We start from the raw sequence: 25379 nt of genomic DNA on the forward strand, positions 1-25379 counted from the left end.
GTTGAATGTTTTCTCTCATATGCAGAAGCTAGAATAAATTAAAGGAAAGGGAGAAAATAGGATAGGATATCATAAATATGAAGGGAAGAGCAGTAATGTAGAATAAGAGAAGAGAAAGAGGGCATCATGAACTAGAATCAAATTCCATGCTTGTATAGTTTGTTGGAATGAACAACTATTACATATAAAGTTTGATTTAAAAAAAAAGATGTTCCTTTCTCAGTGAATGGGTAAGAGAGGCTGGAGCATTGGAATGAATTCTGCTTCCAATTACATTCATTATGTTTTGCACATGAGTAGAGCACAGACATTTTAGTATCTGTAACTATGCCATATGTAATAATCTGCCCACTTATCTCCTACTATATTCATTTACTTAATATATGTCTGTCAACTTATATTGTTTACCCTAAATAAATTAAGCTCTAGAATACTTTCATCATTATTCCTCTCATGCCAAGAATCTCTTTTTATCTCAACATTCATTTATCATTTTCATATATGCCTTGACATAAATTGTCTCTGGCATTCTATTACACAGATACACCACCCATTAGCACAATGTATATTAAACGCACAAGGAGTGTTTTTTCCATTCTGACAAAAACAATAAAAACCCATGCCCATGGATGTATTCTAATAGAAGCTTAAAAAAATATCACAGACTCATGAAATATTTTGAGATTGAATTAAAAATAATAACACTACCCCATTTATTCTGTGGGGAAATTTTTCATTTTTGCCCAATAAATCTTAATGCATATTGCCAACTTTTTATCAGAAACACTATACCATATTGCCTGTTATGTTTTTTTCCCAGGAAGTTACCTTCATCGTATACCTTCATATTTTTAAAAATTTCTATTTTGAAAAATAACATTGCAACTTAATAACTTTTTTCCCATTTTCAAAGAGACTGTAGCTTTCTTCAATTTTTTTAAAATTATGTGTTGTCTTTCTGTGCTACATGTGTTCATTACTTAGGCTATTTTTCCATCAGAGAGTTTTGTACTTCGCAGCTAATTTTAATGTTTTATTTACTTATCATGCACATACAGACGATTGCATAAATGTTTGAGGCTCAATGCTTTCTAAAAATGCTATGCTCCTTCAGATTGAGGTGATTCTCTTGTCCAGTATCTATCCTTATAATTTCTATCCCTCCCTGCCAAAGTAATACAATCTTAACTTCTACACTTATAGAATCATATAACATGTAGTATTTTGTGCATTATTCTATTTCTTAATACTGAGGTTGTTGGTTGTGCTTTGTTAATTCAAGTGATTAATTTTTATTACAGTGAAGAATTTTATTATGTTTATATGACACAATTTATTTACTCATTCTACTCTTGATAAAGTAATTTAGTTTTAGTTTTTTTCTCCTAAAACTTTTCTGATAGTTATTCTGGATAATGCTTCTGTTAACACTATAATTTACATTTCTTTGGAAAGATATGCATACATTTCTGGAAAAATCCTTCATATATGTAGAATTTCTAGGTCTAATATATATGTTTGCCCATGATGTTTGGAACTAACTCACATCATCAAAAGCAATGAATGAGTGCCTGAACAACCTTACCACTCCTTTGCATTTTCTCTTCACATCATTTCAGAATTCTGAATTTTTTTTTTTCAAATTCAAGATTCTAAATGAATGGGTGGGGGCTGCTTTAAAATTCAAATATTTAAAAGAGTTTTCCACACTCTGTAAGACAGAGTTCTGAACACTTTAATAGATGTGTCATATGTTTTTCTTCCATGTACCTAGATATATTTTTTCTTTCTTATGCCAAATTATTAATTACTGTCAACCATGTATAAAATAAGTGTATATAAAATTATCAATAGGACAAGTAAATTAGTCCCTTGAATCATGTGAACTAACCCACCATGTGAAGCGTGCCATGCTCTTCTCTTTCTTATTATTTGCTGCGACCCCTCGCCAGCAAGGAGGACACGACACAGAATTCTTCTTTCAGCCGTTTATTCAGGCCTTTACTTATGTGTCTCTGGAAGCTTCCTCTACTACTACTACTACTACTACTACTACTACCTCACCCGAGCGCCCCAGCCTTGATAAAGCACATCAAGCCCCAATGCACAACTGCCACGTGGACCTTTCTCATAGGGTGTTTTACAGCAACGTGCCAACTCTCCCAAAATAAGGAATTGTTTATCACAGGCCACGGCGCTTATCAGCGCCATCTTGTAATGGCGACCACGGTCCGCTGACACGGCTCACCACAGTTCCCCCTTTTTGTTTAACTAAAACAACACAGGCGAGAGTAGAGGTCCTATCCCACTGTGCAGAAGTGGCTGCATAGTATGGGTCAGCCCTAGGGGGGCCCTTCCCTAGATCTGACTCCATATCAGCCGACGCCTTTTTTCGTGGGATGGGGCATGGACGTCCAACCCGCATGCAATAGGACATGCTCTCCTTGAGGTCCACTGTAGGATCACTCAAGTGCAGTGCCTTGCCTCGCATCCTGTATCGTGACGACGGTGGACGAAGGGGGACAGCTAAGGCTGCCTTGTACTGGCCTTACGCCAATTTGTTCTAACCATACCTGAGTCAGCCAAATCCGCATGAGGGAAGTCACAAATAAACTGGTCACACCCTGAGAGAAAGGCACGGCCTTAAAGCAACAGATAAGCACCTCTAGTCCGGAAACCCATCTGCGTGTAATGGTAGCAAGACCTGTAGAGTGCAAGGGCTTTCCAATACTAGAAGTGTAACAAAAGAAAGACATGTCGTTCCCAGTGCAATGTTAAAATAACTTGGGGTGCAACAACTATGTCGAAAATTTACTGCTTAAGCTGCGCAAGCCAGACCTGAGGCGAGATACCATTTTCTAGAGCTACAAAAGCTTGCACTATCATAGCCTTATCTTGAGCACTGGGGGCCTTAAGGCGACAGAGAAACCACAAACAGAGGAACATACCCAAGCAACACATTGCACCAAAAATGCCTACTCCCACCCACTCCTTAAAAAAGGAAAAAGCAGAAGAAATCCAACGGGTGAATTGTCCCAAAGTCACTGGTTCGACACGGGTGTTGTTCAAAACAGCTATCTGAGTCAGTTGAGACTGGATCATATTTTCTGCCACCATGGACCAATTTCTGGCCAAGTACTCTCCGATGATGCGGGAAGCGTTTCTGGAATCATTAAATCCTCGGCACCAGCATCAGAGCCTGGACACTCAGCAGAATGAAGATCCTCATCATGAGATTGTTGTGGTACCTCCTGCTGTTGGCTAGTTGATGTCGAGACTCTTCTTGTTAGACGTTCAGGGACCCACACTGACTCAGCTCGGTCCTGCGGGAAAACACAGACAGAGCCTCGTGCCCATGCCAGCACGGGATCAGGTCCATACCATTGTCCAGAAAGTACATCTTTCCATTTAACATGCCCAAAATTCGGGGCAGAGGGCGAACAGTGCCTATCTGCAGCAGAGCGCCCTTGGATGTCTAGATTCAAAAAATTAATAGTGAATAGAGCCAGGGAGAGGCGCTCTTTCGGGGTGTGGCTTAAGCCAATTCCCCCTTTTTGTTTTAATAACATCTCTTTTAGAGTCTTATGAGCGCCCTCTACAATACCCTGACCTTGTGGATTGTAGGGCAAACCATGGACAAGCTGGATACCCATTTGGTTGCAAAAGGAAGAGAATTGACGTCCAGTATAAGCTGGACCATTGTCAGTCTTAATGGACTGTGGCAATCCCCATGCTGTCCAGGCTTCTAAGCAATGAGTGATAACATTTCCAGCCTTTTCACCAGACAAAGCAGAAGCATGGATAATGCCGGAGCAAGTATCTACAGACACATGGACATATTTAAGTTTGCCAAAGTCGGGAACATGAGTGACATCCATTTGCCATATAGTTAAAGACCGCAAACCACGAGGATTTACACCTACAGAAGGGGAATGATATAAAATGACACAATTAGGACAGTCTAGCACAATTTGCCGAGCATCAGCACGAGAGATAGTAAAGCGCTTCTGAAGTGCTCGTGCATTAATATGAAATTTACTATGAAAGCTTCTAGCTTAATCTAAGGAGGAAACAGGGAACACCCAAGAAGGGCGAGTAGCAAGATCAGCTTGGGCATTGCCAGCAGAAAGAGCACCCGGTAAACCTGTGTGGGCTCGAATATGCAAGGGGTAAAAACAGGCGGAGCGATTCCAAATCAATGTTTGAAGATGGAGAAAAAGGGAAGACATTACTCCTGATGTATGTATGGGACCCACTGCTTCCAACACCTTTAAAGCTTGAACTACATAAACAGAATCTGAGATTAAATTGAAAGGAAATGAACATTGTTCAAATACTTTTATGACAATCTGCAGCTCAACCCATTGTGGATTGCCAGGAGCAAACTGATGTTGGACAGGAGGTTGATCATTTACCACATAGGCTCCAATACCAGTTTTAGATCCATCTGTAAAAATATTTACAGCTTCTGGGATAGGCGTAGAAGAAGTGATTTTGGGGAAAATGATAGGATGTTCCTTAACAAATGTAATAAGAGGATGTGAAGGATAGTGATTATCTATCTCTCCTGGAAAAGAGCATCATAATATAGCCCAATTATCCAGATTAGCACACAAGACTTGAATTTGTTGACCTGTATAAGGAACGATAACAGAGGCTGGGGGGAAACCAAAAAATTGTACACTTTGTTGTATTCCTAACACAGCTAAAGAAGCAACTGCATCAGGATAATACTCAAGGGATTTTCCAGGTGATATACGTGGATGTATCCACAACAAAGGACCATCTTGCCACAAAACTCCAGTAGGTTGCCGTACAGTGGCGAGCACACACAATTGAAGAGGCTTATCCTCTTGAAGCCTGCAAAGGCTTGCACATCAAAGAGCCTTTTCTACCTTGAGTAACGCTGACCTGGCTTCCTCAGTAAGATGTCGAGGGGAAGTAAGATCTGAATTACCTTTAAGAATATCATACAAGGGTTTCAGTTCAGCATTAGGAATATGCAAGTAACCTCTAATCCAATTTATATCACCCAATAATTTTTGAAAATCATTTAACGTATGTAAATTATCAGTCCTAATAGTGATTTTTTGAGGTGTAATAGTTTTACAAGAAATACTAGCACCGAGATACTCAATAGAGTCTCCAGTTTGCACCTTTTTTGATGAGATGAATAGACCTTTTGATTTTAACAATTTTATCAAATCAGAATAGGTGGCCTCCAAAATATCTTTAGTTTTGGCCGTCAATAATATGTCATCCATATAATGTATACACTTTAATAATGGGTATTTTTGTCTGAGCGGAGCAATGGTCACTCCAACAAACATGTGACACATTGTAGGACTATTGGCCATGCCCTGAGGAAGGACCACCCATTCAAACCTCTGATCAGGTTCCTCATGATTACATGAAGGCAGAGTAAAGGCAAAGTGTTCAGTATCCTGAGAATGTAATGGAATAGAAAAGAAGCAATCCTTAATGTCTATGCAAATTACTGGCCAATTCTTTGGGATAGTTGAAAGCAAAGGCAATCCCCTCTGAATAGGTCCCATGGGCTGCATTTGAGCATTAATAGCCCGCAGATCATGTAACAACCGCCACTTCCCAGATTTTTTCTTGATAACAAATATGGGCGTGTTCCATGGGGAAGTAGAAGGCTTGATATGTCCTAACTGTAATTGTTCTTGTATAAGAGTACGAGCCACAATCAATTTTTTAGAGGAGAGCGGCCACTGAGGCACCCATATTGGCTCCTCTGATTTCCAGGTAATGGGCACCTGTCCCTCAGCGGCCCCTAAGAAAAACCCAATCCAAATTTATTTAATTTCTGTTGTGGCTTCAAAGGATGTTTACGTCCTTGTAAATTTTTTTTTTTTTTAATCCAAGTCCTGGCCTATACCCCATATCCAATATTATGTGCTTGGCAAGTGTTGAGTATTCATTACTAAGCTGGAAACCCATGTCTTTCATAAAATCTCGCCCCCACAGGGAGATTGGGAGATCAAGCACGTATGGTTGAAAAGTGCCAGAATGTCCTTCAGAATCCTTCCATGATAAATGCCTGCAACTGACTTGTGGAGCTTGAGCATATCCTTATCCCAGGCAGGACGGCCTGCTGCATGATTCTGGGCAGCTTGTTCTACAGCTCCCTCTAGCATAAATGCCCTCCAATCTAGGTATTTTCCTGGGGATACACAAGCTCGGACTAAACTTGCCCAATCTGAAGGGGTCATACAGAATCTAGTCAGGCCCTCCACCTGAGTAAGAGTGAAAGCAGCGTCTATACCATAAGTACGGATGGATTCAGCCAAAGTCTTAATTATTTTAAAATCTAAAGGCTCATGGTACCTTCCCCTATTATTGTCCTGAAAAACTGAGTATGCTAGTCCATGTCTGTATTAACTGTTCTCCACACTTGGGTATGGAATGTCCTCCCAGAGCTTTGGATTTCTCCCACATACGGGGGCAGACCAATGGGTGGATCTATGGGTGGAACATCAGGTATAGAGCCCTCCTCTAGGTTCTCAACTTCCTCCCCAGAACTGGATTTATTACCCTTCTCACAGCAGGCTTTTACATCTGTTGTTTCCCGTTTTTTCTTTTTTATCTTAGTCTTACGTAATTGTTGTAATAACTTGTCCAATTTCTCAGAACTCTCTGAGCTACTTGTGTCCTTGGGAGTTTTTAACTCAGTCAAGTCCGGATAGAGCCTTCTCCTCTGTTTAACTTCAGACTCCCTTGTCTGTTCACCACTCTTACTCCTAATACTTTCTGCTACCTCGCTATGTGACCCCTCCGATTTTTCTTCATGCAATTGCTCAAGAACGGCCTGACCCTCGCTCACAGCTTTCTGGCATTTACCATCCATTATACACCCCCTCACTAATTTCCAAAGCAGAATGGTACCGCCCTTTAAAGTTCCTTGTTTGTAAGCGAAATCCAGATCTTTCCCTAATTTGTCCCAACTGGGAATCGTGAGACTCCCTGAAAAAGCAAACCAAGGAGCTACAGAGTCAGTCTCTTCTAAAAACCTCTGTAATGTGCTCTGCTTCACTTTAAGTCCGTTAGAATGCAGTAACCCGTCCAAGGCCAGCAAAATTGGGCTTGAGGAAGTAGCGCCCATACTGTTCCAAGCAGTATAAAGAAAGTGAAAGTACAAAACCCTGCTCTCTCCTTATTTACAGAGGAGCGTCTTATTTTATTATTTTTCCCCGCTCTCTCTTTATCTACAGAGGAGCGTCTTATTTATTACTTTTTCCCTGCTCTCTCTTTAATTACCGAGGAGCGCCCCGCTTTCATTTGCGGATTCCCACTTACCTGGGAACTTACCGGTGCACCACCCTGACTGCTGAAAGTTCTGGATCCTAGGTCCGAGGGATATTCTTCCCCGTACGGGCCACCAACTGCCGCGACCCCTCGCCAGCAAGGAGGACACGACACAGGATTCTTCTTTCAGCAGTTTATTCAGGCCTTTACTTATGTGTCTCTGGAAGCTTCCTCTACTACTACTACTACTACTACTACTACTACTACTACCTCACCCAAGCGCCCCAGCCTTGATAAAGCACATCAAGCCCCAATGCACAACTGCCACGTAGACCTTTCTCATAGGGTGTTTTACAGCAACGTGCCAACTCTCCCAAAATAAGGAGTTGTTTATCACAGGCCACGGCGCTTATCAGCGCCATCTTGTAATGGCGACCACGGTCCGCTGACATGGCTCACCACAATTATTCTGAGTGTTAATGACTATTTCTTGTGTGTCATTCAAATGTGAGTAAATAAAATCAAAGTATACCCTATGGAGTAGTCTCTGTTCCCCTTTAATGGTACCAGTGGTTGTTTGATGTGAGGTACAAAAGAAAGGGAAAATATACATACAAAATTTGCTACTAAAAGTCACAGAAATAAACAAGTTAACAGATGAGCATAAAAAATGTTTTCACTAAAAACAAAATTTGATTTTATTGTTTTACACTTAATAAAATGTTCATTAGGGTTTTCAATATTTTTGACTACTGAACCATTTGTACAAGAGTGCTAGGATCAAATTGTGTGGGGTAAGTTAAAATTTTCAATGATAAAATGGAATTGAGTTGTTGTTTATACTTTTTGAAAATATATTTATTAAAATTTTACAAATAGTGTTAAAATATGGTTATTTTCTTAATTGTTATTTATTTAAGACTGTACTGCCTATATCATGTACAGATCGAAATTTTTTTCATAAGAGTAATAAAAATATTTTTAATACAGTAAAAAAATATCAATAGTCCTTATACTTGCTGATCTAGAATTTCTTTCATAGAAATTTAATCCAAGGAAGTTATGCATCATCCATGAAGAATGCAAGTCCCTTAAGTGACAGTTTTTTAAAATATCATTTGGCTAGTAATCTCTAATTTTTATATCATAGGGTTACCTGCATACTTAGCTGAGAGGAATGGTGAAAAAAAAGTTAAATGTTATCTTCTTTTGGCTTCAAATAATTATCACAATTTTATGTCCAGTTTCTCTTTACAAATAATTTTTTAATTTATTTTTTAGTAGTAGTTGTACACAATACCTTTATTTGATTTATTTATTTTTATGTGGTGCTGAGGACCAACCCCAGTGCCTTGCACATGCTAGTCGAGAGCTCTACCACTGACCCACATCTCCAGCCCCTACATATAAATTTATACGCACACAAATCATTATAATAGTGTTCATTGCTCATTGGGGTTAAATGGACTTCTGCTTTTCTTATTTTTAATTTTTCTAATCTCCCTATAATATTTTTGAAAAAATTAAAATGTTTAAACTTAAACTGTATTAGTAGTATGTCTCTATTAAAATAATGCATTTAATGGAAACATTATAGTGAATAAATGCAAATGAGGCAACTTGTAATCTAAAATAATTACAAAAATATGTCACAAGTTATTCTTTCATAAATGGTGAAGAAAAATATACATTTTTCTCAACTTGTTCCTGCCCCCTCAGTACTGGGATTTAACCTAGGGATGATTCACTTCTGAACTATGTTCCCACCCTTTTGGTGCTGCTTTTGCTGCTGCTGCTGCTTTGTCTTCTTCTTCATCTTCTCCTCATTTATTATCTTAGTCGTCGTCATCACCATCATCATCATCATCATCATCATCATCATCATCATTTTGAAACTGAGGATTGAACCTGGGGGTGTGTAACCACTTAGTTACACTGCCAGCCCTTGTATTTATTTATTTATTCTTTTATTTTGAGTCAGGGTCTCAGAGTCCTTGAGGCTGTCCTTGAACTTCAGATCCTTTGGTCTGAGCCTCCCTAGTCAATGAGATTAGAGACCTGCACCACTGTGCTGGCTAAATTCAAAAGCATAAAAATGCACAAAGAACAAATTCTTAACATAATATTCTCTATCTTGGAAACATAATTTTGAATGACAATAGTCCTAGGGATATTTTAAACAACTTAAATGAAAATCAAAGAAGAAAGAAAGAAAGAAAGAAAGAAAGAAAGAAAGAAAGAAAGAAAGAAAGAAAGAAAGAAAGAAAGAAAGAAAGAAGGAAAGAAAGAAAGAAAGAAAGAAATGAATGAATAACTTGATACTCAGGCTGCATTTCATTCCAAAGTGTATATTGCCAACGTGCATTACATCAATTTTTATTTCCAATGACTCTGCTTTCATTAAGTTTAAAATGTATTGGCAATTTATTTTCAGAATAAATTTAGAAAGTGCCTCTCTGTTCTCTCATTGATGAAAATATGTTTCTACTGATAATATTCATCATAGATTAACCATGCTCTACTGAATTGATACATATATTAAATATCATTTTACTTTAAAATTTAACCTGAATAACAAATAGAAATGCTGAAATTTATATGTATTTCTGTCTCATTAATTTTTAAATTAATGAGAAATATGATCTATGGCATTCTTTCTACTATTGTATTGTTTTGTAAGCCAAATCTAATTTAACATATAACATTTCAGATAATACCTGCAATTATTAAATAGTTACACAGAATAATACATGAGATCTCAAATATTGTTTTCTAAAGCACATGCATATCAGTAATGTTCAATGTGGATCACTGAAAATTAATACATCATGAAAGCAGTAAATTATTTCTTTCTGCAGCTTTTGTGATAGTTTTTGCTTCATTTTCCAAAGTTTTGCTTTGTTTTCTCTATAGTTTATATTGTCTTCATATTTTCTACTTATTCCTTATTGATATTTCATTCTTCTTTATTTATGGTATATTGTTTAAGTACTTTTCCTATTTATATTGTTTCTTTAGGGATATCTTGAAAAAAACCTTCTATATGGAGAGAAAATTGCCATCTGCTTTTTATAGATTCTGTTTCCAAGTGTTGCCTTGTCTCCACAAGCTGATACTGCATGCAATATGCAGTGTGCATAATTTTAATTTACTTTGAATTTTTTATTGACTAAATATTTAATGACTAAATATTTTGCATTGGACATATTTAAATTTTGCTAAAATTTCAAAGTCCATAGTGAATTCAAATTTTGTCGCTGTTCATTGAATGTGGTTACTGATATAACTATTATTTAGTATATTCTGATCACTTAGGGAAATAGAAATAGAAATGTTTCTTTAAAATTCAACCTGCAACGACTTAAAAAAAAGAGATATTGCTCAATACCAAATGTTAATTAACAGATTAGCACGCCAATATAAAAACTTACGTTTTCATTTGTTTTTTATTTCATGTAAAGAACTACATTTAATATATATAAACAGATGCATTTAATGTAATTCCCCTCCTTAATAAATACACACACACACAACTAGATAACTAGATTTAAATATATACACACTAAAATATGTGTGTATATGTATGTGTATTTTAATTATGTATGTGTAGCTAGTTGTATGTATATAGAGATGCATATTTAATATACTCATAGAACAGAAACTATATATTGTAATTCATCAAAATATATGCTAAATACAATTTGATCTCTTCTTTGCTTAAGATTCTAACATTCTTAGACACAGGCCCTACGAACTTTCTACATGCAATCAGCAATTGTCTAAATATATTGTTCTGCATCATTCCAAGGTGCCCCTGCAAAAGTCATTCCCACAATGTAAATTAACTGGATGTATATTGACTGTCTGGTTGCCCATGCTCTTCACAAAATTCTAACTTAAGCATCAATTGTTTGTGAGACCTTCCTTCACACTTCCCTTTTATAGGCATCATTAGTAACAGTATGTACTCTAGTACATATTAGCACTATTAAAAGTATGCGTTTCTCCTGAAAACCTGGAATACTAAGATCATGATTCACACAACTTGTTTTCAGTCTCTTCCAGAATGCAAAAATCATAAAACATTGTTTACGATATATTTATTGAAGACAAAATATTGGGACCAAAGTAAGGGTGATAGAATTTGAGCATATGCTGTTTCAGCATTGGTTCTATTTTCCAATATTTTTACTACAAGGAGTTGCACAAAATTATTGAATAATATGTTTGTTTGACATAAATGTGTAAATATTCAGTCTCAGTAGGAAATTTTCCTCCCTATATGTATGTGTGTGTGTATGAAGAGTTTTCCTCCATATATATGTATGCATATATGTTATGTATATGTATGTGTGTGTATATATATATATATGTATATATGTGCCTCACAAACACACACACACACATACACACATACATACACACATTATAGGCTTGCATTTTAAAATAAAGAGACAAATTTTGAGAAAGAACATTTAATCAGATTTTGCAAAATGTCAAATGTGAGTTCATGTACAGCCTTTCTATTAATTGGGGGAATGGGCTTGTATAATAATTACCCTCATTATACACACTTATTCTCTTAATGAATAATTTTCCTTAGATATATAATATTTTCTTACTCTTTATATTCTTTTAAATGAGTTTAGCCCATCACCTTCACAACATATTTTAATCCCAAAGAATATATGTACTTTGGACTATATTGTCATTTTATTGATGAGAACAAAAAATAAAAATTCCCATCAGACAAGTACATTCAAATCTGAGAAAGAAAGGTGTAACAGTGAATGTAACAGAAGGCAATTTACTGCAAATTACTCACAAAAGGAACCAACATGTAACTATATCAATATTTGTAAAAATGTTTATATATTACTTTAGATTCCCTGGAGAGGAAGTGCAAAATTCAAGTAACAACTTTATTTTTATTTTCCAATTTGCAATTATGAAACTCTAGCATTTTATTTTTATTTTTCTCTATCTAAGCAGTTTTACCTGAAGCTTTAGAGAATTCTATGGAAAAACATATTATGATGGGTATTTTACTTTTTTCTATACCATGAGAATTAATTTTATGCTTTCTATGCCCAGAAGAACTGACTTTTGTAAATGACATATAGTCCCGAATCCTTTTTGAAAAAGAAAAAAGAAAAAGTAAACAAAAACTCCTATTTTCATGCTGAACATGTTTTTTTCTTTAAGTTCACAACTTACTGACAGTTCACCATAAGAATACAGAGTAATCAATTGAAATAACATAAAATTTAATGAATAAAACATTTAAGCAATTCTATATTCTTTCATTTTAAATTCAAATTTTAGAGAAAATATTTTGGAATATACTAACAGTACACATTCACATCTGGCTCAACGAATTATCATGGTATGCCTACTTCATTAAAGAATAAAAAGTAAGGTTTCCTTTGGACTTTTACATAAAGCTCATAGTCAATAAAAGTAGATAAAATAAAGTCATTATTTCTGGGTATACACTACTACACACTACTACACTACTACTACTACTACTACTACTACACACACACACACACACACACACACACACACACACACACACATATATATATGCCTGAGGCTATCTATGTCAACCTGATTTAAACAATTATTACATAAGATTTTTTTTAGAAAAATAACACTGTCAATCAAGAAATAATTTTATTTTTTGCTTTAGAAAATTCTTACAAATCAATTTGTGTGGCAAATAACTTGCCAGAGACAATAAATTGTCAGCCATACAGACAGCTGTTTATTAAATAGCAGTTTAGAATACTCACTTCAAGGCCTTCAACTCACAGTATCCCTTAATTCTCAATGCTTATGCCATGTATTTTACCAGTTTTAATCAGCTACTGGACATGAAAGTTACCAGTAGCTTGAGTATAGAATCCCTTCCTCTACAAACATTATCTCACCATGAGTTGATGTAAGGCAGCATTTTCCCCTACAGTTTTATATATTTTTCTGTAGAGGAATTAAAAGGTAGCAAAAAATCCCAGAGATTTCTCAAAAACCAATCACGGCCTTCTTCCCATTATGTTTCAACATGCTTAACACAGAAAGAGGGAGTTTTCCAGAGGCCTCTTAAAATACTTGGGTGTATGTATCCCTGATTGTAATGTAAAGTTAGTTTTGAGAGGAATCTAAGGCTTAATTTTTTTTATTATCCTTTCAAAATTTTAGCCCTGGAAATGAGAAATGCATTTTAGGAATTTTTGCTCACTTGATGGTCTTTTTACACTTGACAAAAAAAACTGCTTAGAGCATTGCTGATTTTTTCCCAGCCGTTTTCTCATCATATACTTTTTATGAGACTTTAATAAGGAGTTCATGGAGAGAAGATCAGGCATATGTTCCAAAAATTTGCTTCTCCATTTGACTGTAAGTACTAATGAGTTCAGAAGATATCATTAAAACCAGCATCTTTATAAAAAGTATTTTGCTTTTAGTGGCCTGTAAGAATTTCATGAGAACCTTCCTTGGGCTTCTCTGATTTTACCTGAGAGAATCCGTGTAGAAGAAGTTTTCACCCCAGAACAACTGTCTGCCTGGAGTCATAGATTTATTGGTATTCAATCAAAGAGATAAAAATACATAAGGGCTGCACCTCTTTTTGTTCCCCTTTTGGTTCTAAACACTAAAAGCTCATTTTTTTTTCTTAAATTTAAACTTACTTTATTGAAGAGAAAGACCATTCTTGCCCCATATTAGTACTGGTATTGATGAGCTGAAGCCATTTTCTATTGTACCACATAGCCTAGAAAAGATTAACAAAATTATAGAGAAGAATTTAAAATCATTTGAACAACACGTTAAGTACAGCTTCTACATCTGTGTCAATTGATTTATATAGCATAAGGAATTTCAGTGGCAAGTAAATAAGTAAATTGAAAGGCAGAATGTGAAAACTTTTGGGAGGACATAAAAGACTATGAATGATAAAAGAGAGGGATTTAGCAAACTGTAAACATCATATAAGCCCCTAATGTCTTTCTTATAAAAAAAAACAAAAAACACTTAGGATCCTAATTCAGTTCTTTCCAGATCTAAGTGATGAATGAGGGTGCTAATATTACAAAGAATTATTTACCTGAATACTAAATGACAATGTGGCAAACTTTATTGATAAGGATGCTAAAATATTAACCATAAATCCTGCTATTTTTTCTATAATTTTCCTGGGAATTAGCAAATTACTCAGAATTACCAAAATCCTCATTGATTTTCTGTTTCTGACACAATGACTTATATTTTTGACTAAGCAATACATCTTTCATCCTTTTTGACATTTTATTTACTAATTTATTAGGGAACATCTTTTTTGCAAGGTTAATTTCCAAATTGAGGGCTTATTTTAAATCTCTGAGGACCTATTCCCTGTTCCTCTATCAAAATTAGTTTTTAGCTAATATGAATGTTATCTTAAATCGATCCTAAACTTAAGTCATTCACAAGGTGTCTGACATTTTCAATCCAAAATTTCACCAGGATTAGATAAATCCATCAAATATGTATAGAACCTTTGAAAAATCAATATTTCAAGAAGGTTTATTCAAAGAATGAATATTATATCTGATATATAAATGCTATCAGAGCAATGAAGGGGAAGGGAATGAATAAAAATTCATTCTATTCATGAGAAAAAAGGGGAATGAAGAAACGGGAGAAGGAATGGGTATATGAGTGACCATGGAATGAATCAGGCATAAGTTTGCTATGTTCATATATGAATACAGGACCTGAGTAATTCCACATCATGTACAACCAAAGAATGGAAACTTATACTCCATGTATGTATGATCAAAATAGACTCTACTGTCATGTATATCTAAAAAGAACAAATCAAAAAAATCAATAGGTAAAAAATAGTAGCACAATGTTTAAATACACCTTATATCAGTTTGTGCCTCTTTCATAAATTCAGTGAGTCAGGATATAGATTTGTTAAGGACATCAAAGCCAAAAAGAAAAATAATTTTAGTATTATGATTTTTTTTGATACTTGAAGGAATGCACTTAAAATTGTAGATCTGTTATCTATTTCCACAGTGGAATAGCAGATGCAGTTAGTATACCTGTAGCATGATAATCATAATTATAGTTTGAGAGTTTTATATTCAGTTATAATTAATTAATTCTGTTATATTTGGATTAATTAAGTATTATCAATTAGAATAATCATTTATATTACTTATTTAGCATACATCTCACTGATAGAATTTTTTTCATGAGTTATTACACATTAATCAATTCCCTCATTTGAATGGGAAAGAAATTTATAGATTGATGGTCTTCAACTATTGTGTTCTGTTTTGGTAAACATATATACTACATTTATCAATCAAATGTTCATTTTATTAGGGCATAAGATTGAGCTCAGAATAATGAAAATAAGTAGCCATGGTATATGTACATGTAATATACACTGTTGTGATTATTTTAAATATATTTTCTTATGTTATCTTTAAAAAATTTCATAATATGGGTACTAATACAACACTGATATTATAAGTAAGGAAAAAATAAAAAATTTTAAGTGTCTAAGAAAGTACATGATTTGTTCTACTCTTCATGAGTAATGAATCATGTATATTCAGTTAATGTTTGTCAACAAGCTGCATATGCTTTGGTTTCTAGAACCTGTAAATATATTGCCTTACACAGCAAAAAAAAAAAAAAAAAAAAAAAGGCTTGCAGACATGATTATGTTAAGGATGTTGAGATGGGAGATTGTTCTGAATGTTTTTGTTGGCCCAGTTGAATCACGAGTTTAAAATAGACATGATTTGTTGGCTAGAATCAGCTGGAGATGAGACTATAGAAGAGCAGAGAAATACAAAATTACTGGCTTTGATGAATAGAGAAAGGGAACCAAGCTTCATGGAACACAGCAGCCTCTGCAGTCTGCACATAGCAAGGAAATGGAGTCTGTCTTAGAAGCTCAGGAACAGAATGCACTAGCTCTTACAGTTTCATTCTAGCCCAATTAGACTCATATCAAATATTGAACCCACAGAACTATATGATAATATATTTGTGCTGTATTAAACCTCTTGTGTTGTATTTCTAAGTTTGTAGAAATTTATTACAACAGCAGTAATAAAATAATGCAGGTGTTTCAATAATGGAGATAAAATTACAAACCAGAGAGTAGATTATCTTTTCCTGCCAGTTTACAATATAACAAGAAACATTAGTAAGACCTCATCAGATCATTGTATCTTAATTTTAACTGGGGCTGTGGAAGGAAAACATAAACGGTATAGATCATAGAGCATAAGGTACATAGCATATATAAAAGGAAGTGCCTCTGACTGAATATTATTTGGGTTTCAGGTAATAAGTATACTGTTTTACAGTAAGCCAAAATTGCAAGTTTGTTGAAAGGGAACTGAAATGCTAGAAAGAATTGGAAGAAATCAAGACTTTAGGCATCAACCATAACTTTAAAAGAATTATTTTTAAATCATAAGCTGTCTGATACCCAGAAAATATGAACTCGATTTTTAAAATCACAAATGTCCTCTAAAATTGATAATCTAATGAATGTTCATCTTGATTAAAGTGCATGGGAAGCTGGAGTTTAAATTATTTGGTCACAAAGTGTTTCTAATAAAACAAATTAATTCAAATGCTGCAATGCTCTGTCATCTTCTTTTACACTATTATAGAGATGATTTAATTGTCATCCACTCTCATGGAACACAGCCAGGGATTAAGCTGATGAGGTTGCAAACAATAAAAAATAATGAGATGTGGAAAAGAGAATCATTGCTTAGTGAAGGAAGTCTTGCTTTACTCTTTCTTGACAGCAGAACTAATTTAAAAATGATCGCCTTGTTCCTGATCAGCTTTGCATGTGTTTTGATTGTGTCCACTGAGGGTTTTCAAATGGTTTTCTTTTTGATGTATCAGAGACACTCATCCCCAATAGGTTTTTCTGTGTAGGTTCCAAAGTGCAAAGTGTGCTTAACCTTAAGTGCGAGGGATGTCTGTGCAGTTTGATTTTCTGTGTGATTACTTCCGATGATTGTCTTTCTTCCCAAGATGACATGTACTTTTCCAGCCAGATTATTTTTCAAAAGAATTACATTTCTTGGTTTTATAGAGAACAGTGCCAATTTACTGAAATATGAACTTGAAATTCCGAAAAAGAAACACCAAATTCTCATACTAATTTGTGAAGTAGGTATAAATTGCAATAATTTTTATTTCAGACTGAGGCATCTCTAAAAGAGTCTAGTTTTGCTGCACGATAGAAATATCACTTTATTCCTTTTATTATTATGTGCAGAATGTGGCAAATTAAGTACATGTACATGTGCAAGCATGTGTGTGTGTGTGTGTGTGTGTGTGCGTGTGTGTTTATGTAAAATGTGTATAATATTACATTAAAGGAAAAAGTTCAAATAAATGACCATTGATAAATAAACCAGAATTCAATTTTATTTATTTATTACAGTATTTCTCACAGTTATATAAGTCATCCAATGGTTACTGCCTCATCACACAGAAACAGATACAAGTATATACATACACTGCACTGCATATATGAGTGTATGTGCTTTGGTAAAGATAAGTACCCAACAAAAATTTGCTTATAATGTTTACACATCATATAATAAAGTTCTCTCTCTCTCTTTCTCTCTCTCTCTCTCTCTCTCTCTCTCTCTCTCTCTCTCTCTCTCTCTCTCTCTCTCTCTCTTCCGGGATGCCAGGGATTGAACTCAGAGCCTTGTGTATGTGTGGCAAGCACTCTACCAACTGAGCTATATCCACAGACCCTTGAATTCTCTTTTAACATAACATAGAACTATCTATGCATATGATATTTCACTTGAAAATAGACTGAAAGAAGATCCATTTATCTTTGACCTTTCATATCCATATTCTATAAATGAGCACCTGAAATCCAGTGTATAACCAAAATGTTTCTGCTGACTGTGGAATAACTGATTTTGAGGCAATGGATGCTGGTGAGTTTTTATGGCACGACATAATAATGGTCTTACAGAAAATGAACCTGGTTAATATAATTTTATATTGTTACCAGTGGAACTCCCCAAATATCATCAGAGATCCATTATTAAAGCAAATGTACATTTATTAAACCTCACTGAGCCAAGGAGATACATATCTGTGAAAAAATTTGAGTGTTTTGATAGGAAGAACTGAGAGGAAGAATTTTGTCGCTGTGACTATGGCTCAAAGAGACAAGTGAGTCTCTCAAGGTGAAAAGCACACTGACAATGGGCAAAACTTACAGAAAAGAGTTTCAGGTGGTTGACCACAGTAAGGGGAGGTTTGAAACAAGTTTTGATAACTATTGCTGAATAGGTAAGCTGTTCACCTAGGTTGCTTCAGAATTTTTTTTTCATTTATTTCCTGAGGAAAACATTTATTTGATTTTTTGTTTTTTTAAATAAATTTTAAATTGTATTTCCAGGAAAAAAAAAGGTTTATAGCAGAGAGAGGAGAAAAAAATACTAAACTAACATTGGCCTAAGTCTTTTCTTACTTCAGAGCCATCTTTCCTGACCTTCAATCTGACATAGGCCATTATTACGTGAATTTTGCTCCATCCAGAACCACACTGAAGGTTTAAAATACATGATTATGTCAGTTATCTGCAAGTTATTCTGACCACTATTAAATTGTTTTTTCTATTCCTTGTTTGGATGAACATTTTTTGTATCATTTAATAAGACAGCATCTACTCATAACAGTTTGAGATTCTGGAAATCATAATGTTATGGAAAATGCAAAAGGAAGGATTATGATCAATATTATAATCTGATTCCCAAAGAGCAAAAAAAAATTAATGTTAATCCAAAAGAACAGATTTTACTCTCCATCCAGTAAGCCTAGCAAACCATAGATGAGAATCATATTAGTTATCTATTTGTGCATAAGAAATTATCCCAATGAATAATGATTTAAAAATCATAAGTATTTTCTTTCTCTTAGTATTTTGGAGGTCAGATTTTCAGGAGTAGCTTATGAAGGAGCTGATTTTTTTTTTTTAAGAAACCTGATTTTTTTATAAGAATCTTCAAGAAGTTAATATATATTCATTTATTGGCTGCAACTGAAATAATCTTAACTTTTTAAAATGTGTGCTTTTTAGTTATATAGGACAGTAGAGTCTATTTTGACTGGTTTATACAAATATGGACTATGTTTTATTCTGCTAGGATCCCAGTCTTGTGGATGTACACTATGGTGAGATTCACTGTAGTGTTTTGATATCTTGACTATGTAGAACATCTGCTGGTGAATCGCTGTTGGTTTGTGGGTGGATGGACTCAGTTCTTAATTTGCATTCTTCCTAATGTCACGTGGGCTCTTCACAACATCCCTGTTGGATTCCTCCTGATTAAATGACTCAAGAGGCCAAAATGGAAGCCACGTCAGTCACAGACTGTCACCCCATCATACTTTGTAAATCACGTAGAACAGATTTATGACAATGGAGGGAGAGACTATATGAGTTTATGAATAAGAGGAAGTGAAGATATTTTATACTTACCTGCCAAAACTCATTCTGAAATTTAACTCCCATTTTGAGGTTGTAAGAGGCAGGAAACAATGTGACTATGATATTCAGAGGTGAGACATTTGGGAGGTAGTTAAACTTCAATGAGGCAATAAAGATAGGGAGCTAATCAGATGAGACTGTGGCTTTAGAGGGGAGAGCAGAGCTAGTAAGTTCTGTCTAGCCATGTGATGTCCTACGCCCCTTAAGAGTCCCCACCAGCAAGTAGGACCTCACCAGATGCAGTAGTTATTAGATCTTGGACTTTCCAGTCTTGGAACCTTGAGCTGAATCATATCCCCATTTTATTTATTTGCCGTGGCTGTTTACCACGGAAGAATGTATCTAATTATCTAATTTTATGCTATATGAAGTTGTTCTCTGGGACTTCTTGTGAGTATTATAGATCTCATAAACTTCTATAGATATGTAAGTATTGCATTCTTTATCCTGAAGTATCCCCTGCAATACTCACAATGGTGAATGTGACATCTAGAACTTCTCTGATTGCAGTCATCAGGTTTGCATTTTCATTGGCATCTTGGTTGAGTTCTGTGGCCTAATGCATTATATAGCTTTCCTGATATCACTAAATCATAGTATGAAATTTCTCAACTTTTATGCATTGTATAAAGTCTGCTGTCAAAAGATTAAATGATAGAGGAAAACTTTGAAGATTTTTCCTTGAATAGTTAAGATTTAAACTATGGATTTAAGGCTCTGTTTTTCCTTCTTTTAAAAATTGAATTATTTAGGAAGAATTTTATTGTCATTTGTTTTGTTTTGTTTCATTCTTTGAAGGGATGGAAATAATGGTCCAAAATAGACTCTGAATAATAGTATTGGCCTTGTGAAATATGTGTTAATTTCCCAAGTGTGTTTGCTTCCTATGGTTACTATAAAAATGGTCACATGGTGGTTTAAAACAACATAGACTAATTTTTTACCATTTCTCCAGTTCAGAAGTCTTGCTATGTCCTTGGGGTGCCATGAGAAAATACCATAGACAACTGACATATATTCCTCATTATTATTAAGTCTGGGAAGTCTAAGATCCAGATGTTGGCATATATTTTTTTGAGGACCTACTTTGTGGTTGGTAAAGGGCTACCTTCTCCTCTACTAATTTGACCTTTCTCACATACATATTCATAGAGAAAGGGGAAAGAGGTAAGCGGGAGGAAGTGATAAAGACACACACACCTACACATACACACATACTCAAAGAGAGAGTAAGGGGGAGGGAGGGAAGGAAGGAGGGAGGAGAAAGAGAGAGAGAGAGAGAGAGAGATATCTCATAACTCCACATTCTTTTGAGGACACTAATCCCATTACAAGGGCACCATAATCATAATACCATCTCAACCTAATTACCTCCCAAAGGCCCTAATGTGTGATTATATCAAACTTGGATATAATTAGTGCTTCAACATATCATTGTAACAGTTCCTTGTTGCATCCTCAAAGGTATAAACAAATTCGAAGTTTTCATCACGTGATAATAATCTGGATCTTTTTGTCTCTTTTCACTTAGGAAGATTGTTGTGATTATATTTGAACCACTGAAAAATCCATCATATTTTTTTCCCTTCTCTCTCCCTTTCCCTCCTACCTCTCATCTCTGTTGAATGTTAATCTTTTCCTCCTGCTCTTCCTCCCTGCTTTGTTCTTAGTTGCTCTTCTTATATCAAAGAAGACATTTGGCATTTGTTTTTTTAGGGATTGGCTAGCTTCACTTAGCATAATCTGCTCTAATATAGTCCAGGCAAGTTCTGCAGGCAGTTCAAAGTGGAAGAGTCTATCAATATGTCCATTTCCTCCCAAAGTAAATCAAATCCTTGATTGAGCATTACTTGTTGAGTTATATGCCATCCATTTCCCTGCAAATTTCATGATTTGTCATTTTTAGTGCTGTGTAATACTCCACTGTGTATAAATGCCACATTATTTTTATCCATTTATCTATTGAAGGGCATCTAAGTTGGTTTCACAGTCTAGCTAATGTGAATTGTGCTGCTATGAACATCCATGTGGCAGTATCCCTATAGTACGCTCTTTTAAGGTCTTCAGGGAATAGTCCAAGAAGGGCAATAGTTGGGTCAAATGGTGGTTCCATTCCCAGCTTTCCCAGGAATCTCCATACTGCTTTCCAAATTGGCCGCCCCAATTTGCAGTCCCACCAGCAATGTACAAGTGTACCCTTTTCCCCACATCCTCCCCAGCACTTGTTGCTGTTTGACTTCATAATGGCTGCCAATCTTACTGGAGTGAGATGGTATCTTAGGGTGGTTTTGATTTGCATTTCTCTGACTGCTAGAGATGGTGAGCATTTTTTCATGTACTTGTTGATTGATTGTATGTTCTCCTCTGAGAAATGTCTGTTCAGGTCCTTGGCCCATTTGTTGATTGGGTTATTTGTTATCTTATTGTCTAATTTTTTGAGTTCATTGTATACTCTGGATATTAGTGCTCTATCTGAAGTGTGAGGAGTAAAAATTTGTTCCCAGGATTTAGGTTCCCTATTTACCTCTCTTATTGTTTCTCTTGCTGAGAAAAAACTTTTTAGTTTAAGGAAGTCCCATTTGTTGATTCTTGTTATTATCTGTTGTGTTGTGGGGGAGTTCATAACCCACTTGAATCAAATGTATGAAATATGATATGTCAAGAGCTTTGTAATGTTTTGAACAACCAATAAAAAAAAATTTTAAAAAATCAATTATATTGTCATTACTTTGTGGTCACATCTATTTGACACATAAGCTAACATATTCATAAATTTTAGGATAAGGACCTTGGGCATCTTTGATAGGTCATCATTCTTCTTACCAAATCATTTAGGTTCTGTGAAGTCAGTTCTATGAATCAGTAGGTTTTATTATAGCAAATCCAGTAGCAATTTTTAGGGTTGATCAACCATTCAAGCATTAATCAAGGAGAGACCTCATCACACAGAGAAGAAGTAGGTGAAACCTGCCTTAATAAAGTCCATTTTTTAAGATCTGCAAATGTACGAAATGTATTAAACATATCCCACTTCCTCTCTATCATCTTTCCAAGAGTCTTCTTTTTGAATGTTTAGTTGCAGAAGCAGTCTTCTATAAATGGCTTATGAGTGCTATATTCATTGTTGTTTAACTCCTAGGTATGTCCTGAGTAGTTTTTTTGTTTACTTTAGTTTTGCTTTTGCTTTTTGTTATCTAATTCCTGGCTGTCTGCCAGATAAAATGTCAATGAGTGCTGAGTCTATTTTTTTAAAGAGAGAGAGAGAGAGAGAAAGAGAGAGAGAGAGAGAGAGAGAGAGAGAGAGTTTTAATATTTATTTTTTGGTTTTTCGGTGGACACAACATCTTTATTTTATTTTTATGTGGTGCTGAGGATAGAACCCAGCGCCCCGCGCATGCCAGGCAAGCGCGCTACCACTTGAGCCACATCTCCAGCCCCAAGTCTAATTTTTGATGAACCCAAATGTTTCATCATAAGGATTCAGTGATAAAAAGAGATAGCTGGCAACCTAAGGAAAATATTTGCAAAAATAGCACTGGCACAAATGCATGATTTTACTAAAATTTGGACAAATTACACCCAGCTCTTAATCCTTCTAGTCAATGCCAAAATATATCAATAGAAATATTAAGAAAAATAAACATAATTGAAAGAAAAATAAACATAATTGAAAGCAATTTGAAAGCATAAGAAGAGAAAATTAGGGAGAGCTGGGGCTGCTGAATCACAGTGCCCTTTGGTAGGCTGGGTACGAAGGTGGGATGTTGGGTACCCTGACACATCCACTGGCACAGACCAACATGGGTTCATGAAGCCAAGTGCACCCTGAAACTTGCTCCTGCAGCCACTTGGGGGCCTGGGCTGCCTGTTCCCTTCAATGAAAGGTGGGTGATGCTAGAGTATGGAGGAAAGGGCAGGCTTCAGTTGACACTGACTCCCTACCTCCAGACTCCTGCTTATCTGTCATCTTGCCCATCCTTTGTCAATAAAAAGACTAAACTGATATCTTAGGAAAGCAATTCAACTCCTTCAGAGGCTTCTGTGCCTTGAAAGCTTTTACCAAAATTCTGTTCTCTGGTCCAAAATAGCTTCCTGAACCCACATTGACGGTAAGTCCTGAAATTTGCTAAGTGACGATCAGGTTTGAAGGTATCTTAAAATGTAGACGAAGTGTCAGTATCTTTTTAAACAACAAGACCATGGGGCATATGTTTCAGAATATTGGTCTCATAGAACCCAGGCCATAATAGTAGTATGACTTGAGCATCTTTATTCCTGAAGTGATTTGAGGATAAAGAAGTTGAGGAAAGTTCAAAGGAAATAAAGAGGTTTGCCAAGAAAAAACATAAAGTTTGAATTTTTTCCAAGCATGAATTACTTTGTAGCCAATGTATCCACAAATTTGGAAACTAGAATTGTATTGTGGTATACTTTCGTGGGGTCAGGGCAAAAGAAAAGTACTTGATGTGTCCCTTAGATTTTCAGTCTGTTTTGATGAAGATGACAAAGCTAGTTCTGTCTGGTTCTTAAAACATGATTATTTGGAAGACTTGTATAAAATGTTTAAGAAGGTTAATGCTAGAGAAGGAATAGTTGGCTGATACCACACAGGCCCTACACTACATAGGAAGGAAAACACCATCAATTAATTCATGAAAACATATACCACCCTAACTCAGTATTCATCATTATTGGTGTGAAGCCAAAGAACTTGGGGCTGCCCACAGAAGCATATATTTCACAGGAAGAAGTTCATGATGATGGAACTACAACTTCAAAAATATTTGAGCACGTGAACAGGGAATTGAAGCAGAAGAAGCTGAGGAAGCTGGGGTTACACACTTGTTACAGGACATCAAAGACACTGTTGATAATGACTCTCTTTCCCAGGTAGTCCCAAATCAACTCCATGGTTTGAAGGAACCTCTAAGCATCTCTCTATCAGGAGTTACCTGGAAAAACTAGCTACAGGCAAGCTGTCTATCAACCACCAGATCATCTACCAGCTGCAGGACATCTTCACCCTGCTGCCTGATGTCAGCGTGCAAGAGTTTGTCAAAGCCTTTTACCTGAAGACTAAGGACCCAATGGAGGTGGTGTAGTGGCCTCACTGATCTACTCTGTACTGTAGGTGCCCTGCACAACCTCATCAACAAGATTGCCAACTGGGATGCAGAGAAGAAAGAAGGGCAGGAAAAAAGAAGAGAGCAAAAAGAATAGGAAAGATGACAAAGAGAAAGAAAAATATAAGGAAAAGAGTCATGTGAAGGAAGAAGAGAACCAGGAGAAAAAGTAAAGCACGTAGATTTTTTATTTGTAAATTTAAATCTTACGAACTAAATCAATCTTTTTCACTTTCAGTGCTTGTTAAATGGCTGTCCTGATGAGAGCTCTCTGCCTTCAATCACTGATTGGCATTAGGTGATGTAAATGATAGAAAGACTGATCTCCTACTCATACTGCAGCCTCAGCTGCTGTGTGTTGGACATTATGATAGCTCAGGCTGTAGACTGTGCAAGAAAAGTGAAGAGAAAAAAATATAACATTTTTGGTA

General features: G+C 35.6%; 1 pseudogene; it reads left to right on the top strand.

Annotated features, from left to right (window-relative positions):
- Positions 1–24213: 24213 nt before the first annotated feature.
- On the top strand, positions 24214–25121 carry LOC101977795 (26S proteasome non-ATPase regulatory subunit 7 pseudogene; annotated as a pseudogene).
- Positions 25122–25379: the final 258 nt, after the last annotated feature.

Source organism: Ictidomys tridecemlineatus, chromosome 1 (genome assembly GCF_052094955.1).
Source record: "Ictidomys tridecemlineatus isolate mIctTri1 chromosome 1, mIctTri1.hap1, whole genome shotgun sequence".
NCBI lineage: Eukaryota > Metazoa > Chordata > Mammalia > Rodentia > Sciuridae > Ictidomys > Ictidomys tridecemlineatus.